The sequence below is a fragment of the Lissotriton helveticus genome, chromosome 12 (assembly GCF_964261635.1).
Source record: "Lissotriton helveticus chromosome 12, aLisHel1.1, whole genome shotgun sequence".
In the NCBI taxonomy this organism is placed as follows: domain Eukaryota; kingdom Metazoa; phylum Chordata; class Amphibia; order Caudata; family Salamandridae; genus Lissotriton; species Lissotriton helveticus.
This window is the reverse complement of record NC_136073.1, coordinates 113,511,456-113,523,570: the sequence shown is the minus strand read 5'-3', so window position 1 is coordinate 113,523,570 and position 12,115 is coordinate 113,511,456.

Sequence of the window (12,115 nt, the reverse complement as noted above, 5' to 3'; positions counted from 1 at the left end):
ATTTTTTCTTTCTTGATATAGCTACTCCTTCCCAACCGAAACAACTAAACAGGAAGGAGTTAGCAGCCATGGCCCGGCAATGGAAGCTGGAGGCCATCCTTACCGAATATCGGTGGCTGGTGGTCCTAGCAGAAGAAGAGGAGGCGGCTGCAGCTGCAGCCTCCTCTAATGCCCCGGGCCTTGGCCAAGTTCCCCAGTGCCCCAGTGGTACGGCGCCATGCTCTGGCAGCTGCCCGCCGTAATTCTTCTTTGAACACTGCTGCTCATCCCTGTGCATGCAACTGCAAGTCATTTAAGCGCCTCTTGCTCCTCGGGATGATGCACCTAGAGGAGCGGATAAAGGCCCTGGAGAATAACACGATCTGATGAGCCGGCCGCTCCTTTGCCTTGCCCTTTCTTAATCTATTTTTGATGGGTGGGAATTGGGTGTTGGGGAAAAGTTGGTGTTTATGGACATTGGAGGACTCTTGTGATGGACATTGGTTGTGGTTAGGGAGAGGGGTGGGTCAGGTGTTGTGTTTTCTTTTCATTAGGTCATTTGTTAGGGGAACACATCATTTATAGTTTACATATGATTCAAATGTTTTGTGGGGGGGTTTCTCTTTTACTTCCCATGGTTTCCTTTGCTACAGCAGGGCCACAGCCATTTTGATTGAAATAATCTGGCGATAGTGTAACACACCAACAGATAGATGCGGTACCCTCACTTGTGACTTGTCCTACTAGTACTGTCAGTCTCTCCTCCTAGTCTATGAAGTCTGCAACTAAAAACCCTTTGGACTCGGACGCAAGTGGGTGTGTGAATTAATGAATTAATTTTCATATTATTAATTATTCCTCCCACAAACATCTTCTCTTACTAGTGATTTATGTTTATTTATACTTAGGCAAAGTGATGGCTGCATGGTGATGGTTCGGTTTCCCAAGGTGCCATGGTGGTGGTGGTAGTAGTAGTAGTAGTAGACACTCACAGTAGAATTTGAAAAAAAGGAAAATCAGACAGTAAGTCACCTGGGGGAGACTCGGGAACGAGTAGGAGAAGACGTACAGTACAAAAGAAGACTGCCAAACAAGAAATCATGATGATAATAAGCAATGCTAAAGTAAAATAAACCAGAATGCCTGGAGGGCTAGTCTAGTACAAGTTACAAACTGAAGTTGAGTCTAGCTATGCTGATGAAGCGGACAAGTGCCTTTGTAACCTTTAGTGCTGGGACGAGGATGATGATTGATGACAAGATGCTGGCAACCCATTATATTATTATGATATATTATTCATGTTCATCTGGAGAATAAAACATTGAATATCGAATACTGTGCATGGGTGGGCAATATTGCCAGTGTGGGCTAAAGTATATATACTTAGAGCAGAAGAAGATCCTCGCCCCGGCCTTGCATCAGTGTTGCTTTCACCACATCTGCCCCAGTAAGTGTTTGATCAATAATTGGTGTAAATTTAATTTAGTCACATCTCAATATAAATCACACAGCCCGGGGGAAGAGGGTTAGGGTTTCATGAATTGTTAATGGAGATTTGAGAGAAAGGTTTGACAATGACAAACAGTACACATGAACAACACACAATCTTGGCAGCCTACCAACATTAATCTGTTTGTGGAGAAAAAGGAAATGCATGCATGATGGTAATGACATAATGAGTAGTACTAGACTAGTAGTACAGGGCAGCAGTATATTATTAATTATTATTATGCAATTGCCTTTCCTGTCTGCCCCCAGAGAGACCCAAGTTACATACATTTTATGTTCTGTTGTACCAGGCTACCTTTTAAAGCTAGCAAACAGAATTAAGAAATATCTGTAGGAGTAAAATATAAGCAAACATTAACAGCAACACACAGTCGTAACGATTGAAGAGAAAAAATCTATCAAATCAAATGATACTATAAATATTGTCAAATTGGGAGTTGCATCTTGGCATTCTTCTTGGTCCTTCCTTGGACTGTCCGTCTGTCAATCTTGGGTGCTTGCTGGCGGATACGGTTTGGTCAGGTAAGTGTGAGTTGTTTTTCCCCAGTATAGTGCAGGGTAAAGGCTGACCTGTAAGTGTAGATGGAAAAACAAAAAAGGATATTGAAAAAATCAAGGAGAAAAGTAAAGTTAAACTGCATAAATTACGAAGGAGTGCAACAAAATTGTTTCAGAGGCGGCATGGCTAAATCATGTCAACTCTGTTTCCAGCAGTTAGCTCCAACAACAGGAGCAGGCCTGCCCACTCAATCTCCACTTAGCTTAGACTTTGAGCCAGACAGCACTGAGCACACATACTCACACACACACAGTAAAATAGCATTTTCCAAATTAAGTAACAAAATCAATGAACCGCCATCAGTCACACCACCACACTTGCCTCCACCACTACACAGACAAGTCGGTCTGGTGTTGTTGTTGTTTAACTTTTAGGCCACTTCATGAACGCCCGAGTTATTCCATCAATCATCTCTGATCCTTCTGACTGACTGCGAGTATGGTAGGGTCATGGTGTCCAACTCTGTAGTGTCCTGAGTGAGTCCAGAATAAAAAATGCAATGGATTGGCCTGCAGTAGTACAATTTAGTTATTGAACAACAAGAAGGGAAAGATTGACTTGAGTCACTTTGTAGAATAGGCATTCACAACAACAAACAACAATCACTCATCGTGCAATGCATGCAATCATTTACCTGTTCTTCCAGGGCAGTACCTCTAGGTTATGAAAGAATAGATTGATAGTCAGGGCTCAGATTTGGAGGTAGGCACACATTTGTTTGAATTCTCCATCCAGTGTCTGGCTGGAAGGAAATTGTTTTTGGGGGAGTCATGACTCAGAGTGGACGTTACTTCTTCATTGAATGCACACAGTTGCTACTCTATTCCGGCAATAAAAAGAGTAAGACGGTGGGGAGGAATTTGTAAACCAGAAATATAGTGACATACACAAATAATAAAGTAAATAATGTTCCTTGGCTATATCTGTTTAGGGGGGGGTCAAAGAAACAAAGAAAGAAACTGGAAATTGAAAGAGCCTAGGCTAGTTGTCAGGGAAGTAGAGTCTGTCCTCAAACTCTGGTGGTTCACCCAGAGGTAGGTCACCTAACACACTACTTCCATGACCTGAGTTGCTGTCATCATCTGCCTGCTGTGCTACTTCAGGTATAGTGTAATCCAGTGGTATAAAGTGCTGATTGATTCATTTTGATCATGGTTAACCTCTCCACTTTTTAGGGCAAGAGACTGGTCCTTCTCGCTGTCAGAACAGAACCAGCAGCACTGAAAACACACTCAGAAGACACACTTGCGACAGGGCAAGCCAGATAGTTTATCGCTAGCCTGCTGAACACTGGCCATTGGTACTTTTTTCCATACCAATACAGCAATGGGTTTTGATCAAAGTAGACCTCTGTTCGGTCATCCAGATAGGCTTGGACCATACGCTCAATGCTCATGGGTGTTCCTATTTGCTCGAGCTCTTTAGCCTTTGCCTCAGCACTGGACTTAAGCCCTTGCTGTAGAAACTATTCCTGTGCCGTATTTGGGGCTGACAATCCTGTTTGTGTTGTTGGTGTTGTTGTTGTTGGTGGTGGTGATGGTTTGGGCTGCTGTGAGCCAACTGCACTGTCCTCAGGCTCTGAAGTTGAACTTGAAGCTGGTTGCCTTGCAGTACTTAGTGTGCCCTGGAGCAGCAGGCCTCTAATTCCCTGACATTCTATTTCTTGCTAACTGGCTTCCACAGCTATCCAAGTTCTTTAGTTGCCAACATACCCATCTGAAAAAAGAATGAAAGTGTGCAGTAATGGTTTGTACCATTGATCCATAATTGTGGCGCAAATGTACTGGTTGGATGACAATGCCTCTTTGCACCCTTGTATTTTTAGATAAGCAAAGGGTTAGGCTCTCCACCAACTCATATGCTTGTTTTTTTCCCTCCACACCTGCGTGCATTGCAGACATCACCTTCAGCTGTTCCTATAGCATGTGCAACCATGGGATAGCTTGGCCCATAGTACAGTCCTCCTTGCTGACTTACCGTGTGAAGACCTCGAAAGGAAGTAGCATCTCTGTTAGGCATTTAACTAGGCCCCATTGGTCTATCACAATGATCATGCCTTTCACAGTAGTATCCCTTCTTTGCATGACATATTCATTGATTGGTCTGTACTGCTCAAACAGATGTTCAAGCATGTAATAAGTTGAGTTCCAATGTGTTGGCACCTCCTGGATGAGGGCTTTAACTGGCATGCATTATCACGTTGAATGATCCTCAGATGCTTCCAGGCTTTAAAAGAATGGCTGAAATGTGTGCAGATTCTTCTCCAGATGGTCAGTAAGTTGCTGGCTTGGTCATTTTTTTAAAGGAAGTCTTGAACAATACAGTGCGCCAAACCCAGGACGTTGAAATAGCCACCATTGGCCATGGCCTTAACTATATTACTGCCATTGTCTGTGGCAATAAAACCAATGTTAAGCCCACTTGGTCGCAGCCATTCCAAGACCTTGCTGTCAAAGTCTTCCAAAATGTTTGCAGCAGTATGAGATTTCTCCATGGAGAACATGGCTACAGTTGCATGTTTCCGAGTTGCATTAACAATCTCAGCAGTGTCAGCACCTGCAGATATCTTTTCTCTAACCCACACAAAAGAGATCCTGTGTGCAGTGATGCACATGTAATCAGTGGCTTGGCAACTGGTCCACATGTCTGTTGGCAGGTGGATAGTGTGAACAGCACTCTGCTGCAAATCTTGTCCAAGCAATTCCAGCATGTTGTGATTTAGTGCTGGAACCGCAATTCTGATGAAATAGTACCGTCTGGGAACCTTCCATTTCGGGCAGATGTTTGGCACAATTTCAAGAAAACTCACCCCTTCCACAAAAGAAAAAGGAAGGAGGTCCGGCACTAACATTTTAGCCAGCTTCGCGTTGTACAAACGTTCCGCTGGGTGGTTGCGTTCGTACTGCCCCTCAGACCTAAACATGCTGAGAATGGTAGCCTGGATTTCTTTGTATTCTGGTGCCACTTATGCAGGTGACTTGCCTCTTGACGCCAGATTTTAGGCTCAATGCACGTTATTTCATTGCAGTACTCTCTTACCTTGGACCTCTTGGTGTCTTAATCTGACTCTTGTGCAATTGCAATGTTACTGATGATGATGTGGACTGAACCACTGAACTGCTGGGGAAAGGGCTGCTTTGTGTAACAGAGAAAATGTCTAACTCTTGTTCACCTTCCACTGTGATCGCATCTTCTTCTTCATCCCCTCCACCATCAACACGTGCAGTGTTTTGGCCGCTAAGGTGCGCCTCCCACTGAATCACATGGTGTTTTCTCAGATGGGTTGCTTGGCCTCCAGTACCATAGTTTGTACCAAGTTTACCCTGACTAACACCTTGTCCATAATTGGAACACATAGCAATGTTCACCTCCTTCCTCCTAACAGAAAAAAAGTCCCAAACTGGGGAGGTCAATTTTCTGGCGCTAATGGTGCCACTTGCAATGTCAGTTTAAATGGTAGGTCGCTGTCGGGCCTTTGCAACTATGGAAGCTGGTGGTGGTGTTGGTGATATCTGTGTAGGTGATATCAGCAAATTGGGATGGGGTAATGTTGGTCTCCACCTGGGCGGGACTAATGTCCATGATGACTGACTCATCATCATCCCCCTCTTCTACATCTACCTCCACAACTCTCAGGCTTCCCGGAACCTTCCTTTTCCCTAGCCTTATTTTGTGGGCATGGTGTGTCTCACTCTCAGACTGAGGCAGGATCCAAGTGGGTCTAGATCATCAGAAGGGGGCTTGAAGAAGAACTTGATGGTCTAACCCTCCTTTTCCTTGCTGGGGATCTGGAAGACAATGGATCTTCTGAAAGAGTTGCTTGCTCTTCTTCTTCCTCTGCAGAAAGCTTGATCTCCTGAACTGCCCCAACTTCGGGAGGAACTACTACTATTGGGGTTGGTTGGGGCTGTTGTTGCCCACTTATTTGAGTTTACTGCATTGATTGGGTACTACTTTGCAGTAACAATAAGTACTTTTCAATATCGCTGCTCGTCCGCGTTGGACTTGTGATTAGACTGGCTGCCTCTCAGACAGACATGGGCTAGGGCCTAGGTTGGTTGGGTGGGTCCACTGATGCAGGGGTACGGCTCCCAGCTTGCTCCCTGGATGCCGCTGCTGCAGGCACAATATTTGGTTTCCCAAAAAAGGTCTTGTGTAACATACCGATCTTGGTAAGTGGCAGTGCCTTCTTCTCACTGGCAACTTTCTTGGTACAGGACCTGGTACCTTTCTTTGGGGTCATCTTCAAGATGTCAGCAGTGCGCAGTGGAACAGGTTGAAGAGATGTCTGTGGTCATACGTCACGTCACGTTGTGTGCAGCAGGACTTCTGGCCGGCAGTACAATGGGTGATGTTGTCTCCTCCTCTTTTGTTCACCCAAAAGCAAAGAAGCACGAAGAGCATCAGTGAAACGTGGCATTCATTGTTATTATGACAATCAAAATTGGAATGGACACTGGTATCTACTATAACCATTGGTTATATTTGAAAACCCTCATAGACGCTATGATCTTGAAGATGCGTGCTATATGCCTGCCTCACCCGAGGCAACCTCTGGTAAATGTAGAAGTGTCCAGAAATTATAGGGACACCAACAGAGGGATGATACGTAGAGCTTGCTCCTAGTGCTGACTCTGCCCCTGGTTGACCAGGGGAGCCAGCGTTCTCCTGCACATGGCACGGACCACTCAAAAGCGACCCTCAGCACCCTGTTGAGGAGGAATTCACTTCTAACAAAGGTACTTGCACCAGGAATTTCAGTATGAGAATCTCATACAAAAAATTGGAAACGACACAAGTTGTGTGAGTACCACCCTTTTTTTGTATTGTCCTGACGAAAGCTCCACAGACCCGGCCGGGCCAAGGGGAGCTGAAACATGTCGACCTACCGATAGAGACATATGATAATCCAGTAACTCGGTTATCCTATATATCGCAGTATTTTTAACCACCAGTGCCCACCACTTTAAAATAAATTCTGGTTTTGGTGTGACATTGTTTTTTAATAACTTTTTGACTGCTCTATGTATCATCCCTCTGTTGGTGTCCCTATAATTTCTGGACACTTCTACATTTACCAGAGGTTGCCTCGGGTGAGGCAGGCATATAGCACGTCATTTGATTACCCAATGACTATGCCATGACGCTGGATAAGGGGCGGATAAAAAATATACACCGCATCTTCAAGATCATAGCGTCTATGAGGGTTTTCAAATATAACCAATGGTTATAGTAGATACCAGTGTCCATTCCAATTTTGATTGTCATAGTATCTATACAGGGGAACTGAATGGACTTCAACTCCTCTTCCCTCCTTCCTGATGAATGATTCATTGTTATTATTTAATTACCACTAGTACAAAGAAACAAATATAATATATAACTTAGTGTGTGGTACACTTTTAGTGTTATTAATATTATTACATTTATTACCTCAGTTATTACAAAACATAACAATTCAGTGTAGTCATTTGTGAGACTTTGACAATGAGGGCTTTCATGGTGTACTGTAGTACACTCAGAAAGAATAGGAAAGAAGTAGAACAACAACAAAAATGTAACAGAACCGGTTTAGTATTGTGCATCACTTGGGATGCAGCATTCAGGGAGCTGCAGCTGACATCAGGAAGGTAGCAATACACCAAGAGGAAGAAAGGTAAGACATGCAGACCAAAGGCAAAAGCAGTAAATGGGCATGGGCACTCACAAGTTACAACAACAACAAGGCCTGGAAAGCAATAAACTCAGGCAGACCTACCTATGGAGTTGGACACAGACTTTAAAAACTAAATTTCACCTGGCCACATGGGGAGGCTCAGCCAAGGCTAATGCTGGCCCACTATTATAAACACACTCACACACTGGCCAGACAAAGGAGGTATGCTAAACAACACAGCTTTAATGCTACAATGCCAAAACAAAAATCCACAGGGCTAAAAAAGGTTTGCAAGTTACACAACAACCACACGTATCCAACAAAGGCATTCATTTAAAACACATGAAAAAAGTAAAAAACAATTAGCATTTTAATCCAATGCCATCCATGCCCTAAATGATGTTTAACCCCTTCCCTGTGCCGCGAATTCCTCCGCGGCGCGGGGGGCTAGGGGGCGGGTGTGGTGCTTCTGCGCTCATGAAGGCTCCACACCATCATGCTTCACGGGCGGCGTGTGCTCATGACGGCGTGGTGACATCACAACCCCGCCCACTCATTAATTCTCCCGCACAGGTGGGGAATTAGTGCCGCATGGGAGGAGCGGCAGCGTCCTGACGGCTCCAAGCCGTCATGAGTACACGCCTACCGTGACTCATGACGGCGTGGAGCCGTCATGAGCACCGAAGGGGTTAAATTCAACAGATACCACAGAAACAGTTGTTTCATGCACCCATAAGTAACTCTGGGACTATTGGTTGGAAACCCCATTGGTAAACTAGGCCACATAGTGAATCAATTCAAATAAATAATATTGAAAATTCATTAGAAAAAGTAGTGAACTGTGATGCATTTTATGCTGGATAAAAGAAGAAACAATTGCATGCAAAACAGCAACAAGGCATGGCCACCACAAAGAAGACTTGCAGGCCCAATGCAGAAGCACACTGGCTGCCTTCACAAAATGGCCGTCAGCCACATGGCCAGGCTACAACAACAAGAAGGGAACACAGACAATGCAGGGCTATGGCAAATGCACACGGGAAACAGCCATTACTGTAAGGATCCTACAGGGAACTTTCTGCAGGAGCGTCAGGAACACGTAGATAGGTCCTCAACCTTCCACTATAACCAATTGCCTCTATCAAACCATAGAGCACAACGGTAAATAGGGGAAAGAAGGGAAACAAAACAAGGAAAAAAGGGGAGACAATCTCTGGGATTTAGCCACCTCTCCACCAGCAGGTAGGTAGTTTCTAACACCCTGTAAAGAAAAGGAACAATAAGCTGTGCACTAAGAGACAGAAATATAGAGACCTTGGTGTCAACTAGTTCATGAAGTTACCTAGCACAATTGAACTGTTCTCTATCACAGGGCTGGGCCTCTCAGTGTAGGTGCAAAAGACTTGGCTCTCTGAAGGGAAACACACAATGTTCAACACAAACAAGTAGTCTCTAGGCACAGTTACTCTCTTCTTTATGTATGAAGCAAAATGTCTCACCAACAGGCATACGATAGACCAAGATTGCTTGTAGTCTTGTAAGTTTGTTGTTCTTCAATTTTGTCAGTCTTTCCTACAACACATGTATAGGCAGAAATGAGGCAGGAGTAATGAGCATGCAACAACAATCATAGGTAATTAGGCAGCGCAGCGCGCTGTTACAGTAACCCAAGGGAGATCTCCAGCGATGAATAATCTCAGGGGAGCTGGTAGGGGTACTGATAGCAAGAATCCGTCCATAGAAAATAACTTATAGCAAATGGGGGGCAAAATAAAATAGGGAGAATGCTCCACGCGCAGCGGAACCTCTAACTAAACGGGGTCCACAGCAGACAGAACCGACTCAACAAGACCCGGCCGGCCGACGGGACAAAATCCGGTCGGCGGGCGGAGCCACGCCAAAGCCAGCCCTACCCACAAGCTTTACAGCGCAAGTGAAATCCGGCTGCACGGGGAGCGAGGGATACAGCAAGGAATGCGCGAAGAGGAGAGGTAATCCGGGCGCTGGTGAAGTAACGATGAGGGGATCCAGGCGGGAGTAAAGAGAAATCCGGGAACACGAAACAAGCGAAGTCAGAATCCGTGCTGGACGCGGAAAGCAGGAAGTCCGCAAACAGGATATGGGGGCAACACTAGAACGCGAAGCCTCGTCTTCACAGCAAGTCAGGCTTTTCAACCTGCCTGACTTCCTCACCCATGCGCGGTAGGGAACCGCCATCTTGAATCTGGAATCGGCATCAGCAATCGTGACAATTACTACGCGGTTTTAACAGCCTTTTAAGGAGTGAAACTACAATTGCATGCTTCCACCGTGGAGAAACCCGGCCCGCCACCAGGGAGCGGTGAAGTAGGCCATGAGCATGAACAAGAGAGCTTCCACGCTTTGATCCTGAATGGAGGATGATACTGGGTCAAGTGGGGAACCCTACTTGACAGACGTCAGCAATGGGAACAGCTCCTCGCTTTTGATAGGAACCTAGCTAGTGTCATGTGTCTTTGTTAGGACCAGGGAGAAATGCTGCCATCCTTACCACATACATGTTTCCTAAAGTTTCATTCTCTTACACAGGATGGCTTTTGACCCACATTTATTTGCGTGACAATGCAGGGATAGTTTCTCTGAAACTACATTCCTTACGAATACCACTAAGTAGGAACATTATCACGACACCTTGAACACAATATTCAAGGCCTCAACACACATTTGTTTTCATCCATAAGGAGGTGAAGCTATCAATAGATCCTAGCAATGTCGGCCTGACTAAGGTCTCTGCTCGATATCAAGGTTTTGGTTTGTTATAAATAAACAAGCATTTCCAGGTTTCACAAGGAGGAGCCCTTTCCTGTCATTAGGAGGTCACTAAGTGCTAATCCTTCAGCCCAGCTGCTTGCTGATCCTTCGGTGAGGGATGCCCAATTCATGACTAAGAAGGGTACTTACATTTTACCCTTCAGGTAATGTGGTTGGATCATTCAGATAGGGGGTTCTTGGCAGAACACATGCATACACCCTAGGCATCTAGGTTAGGGAATGCGTAGAGGGAGTACGGCAGAAGTGACCTAAAAAGTCTGCCGCGATACGTGGAGTTCTGCGAGCATTGTTTGGCCACAGCTACCACAGATTCAAAACACTGTGAATGGCATGCATGGGCCATGAGCTGCTTTTCCTTATCCCTGCACACATCACCGCACCATCACAAGCAGCAAGCAACACAAATATGCTCATTAATTTGGCATTCCTTTCCCAGCATATTTAATTACCTAAAAACATCTTGCTACTCCTTCCAAATCCCCTCACACACTGCCTTGTCAATCCTTGTCGCCTCCACAGTCCACACTTCCTTTGCGCCAATTCCACCCTGCGCACACCCAACAGAATGCTATTCCAGCAGTGACAACCACAAGCAGTAAAACACAGGGGAAAGTTGCAAAGAGGAACCGGTTGGGTGGCTGCACTCACCCATTTTGCTGTTGTTTTTCGCTGTGGGGCTGCCCCCGTACCTACTATCAGGCATCATTGTGCTGTTATACTTGTGCTGCCGGTTTAACAATGCCGCTCCCGTACAGAGTGCACCGCGCCTGGAGGCAGCTGGTTCTCGGGCAGCTCTGTCAACCCTTGCTTCAGAGTGGTTAGATTATAAGTCTCTGGCAACAGAGAAAGTAGCCGCAAAAGTTACAGCTCCCTTCTTGGGTGATCGGTGAATGACTGAAGGTGGGGTAGACTGAGGGGAAGCTCCTTTTCCCTGCACAAAGCTTGCTCACTTCTGTTCTCTGGCATCAACAAATTGTGCGAGCGGGATGCAGCACTTTTCCCCACCCTGCCTGATGCTCACAGGGTATATTGCATGAGCAGGACATGCACACATGGCTGTGTATGCTTCCAAGGAGATCCCATTGGCCGCTCTTCTCATCTTCAGTTTGTTGTCTGGGAGACAGAGGATGCAGGATTCTTCTCGGTCGCCAGACACGCAGTAATTGTGTGACGGGCCTGCGCATAACTCACAGGGTGTTGTAAAATTTACAGGAGTGTAACCCATATACCAAATCAGGACTGGGTAGGTAAGGTGCAATAAAGAAACAGTGTCCTGAGAGGACATGCATGCACATAGCATTACTTGCAAAGAAAGAAGGAGAATATTTGTTGGTATGACAAAAGATAGTTAATCATCTTTATATAGTAACATTAGTTTCATGGTCGGACGTTATACAGTTAAAGACAGCACTGCATAAATTCAATTGGCGACAACCATATAAAACTTGGAGCAGAAAAGTGTACAAAGTGCAGGTAGCGACGCAAGTGGAGGTGAACAGTGTGGACGGCGCACTGTGAATAAGGTGCAGATAATTTACAGTGAGTGGCTCAAAAGTATATGTGACAACGTGATATCACAATAGGTAAAAGTTCTTTCAATT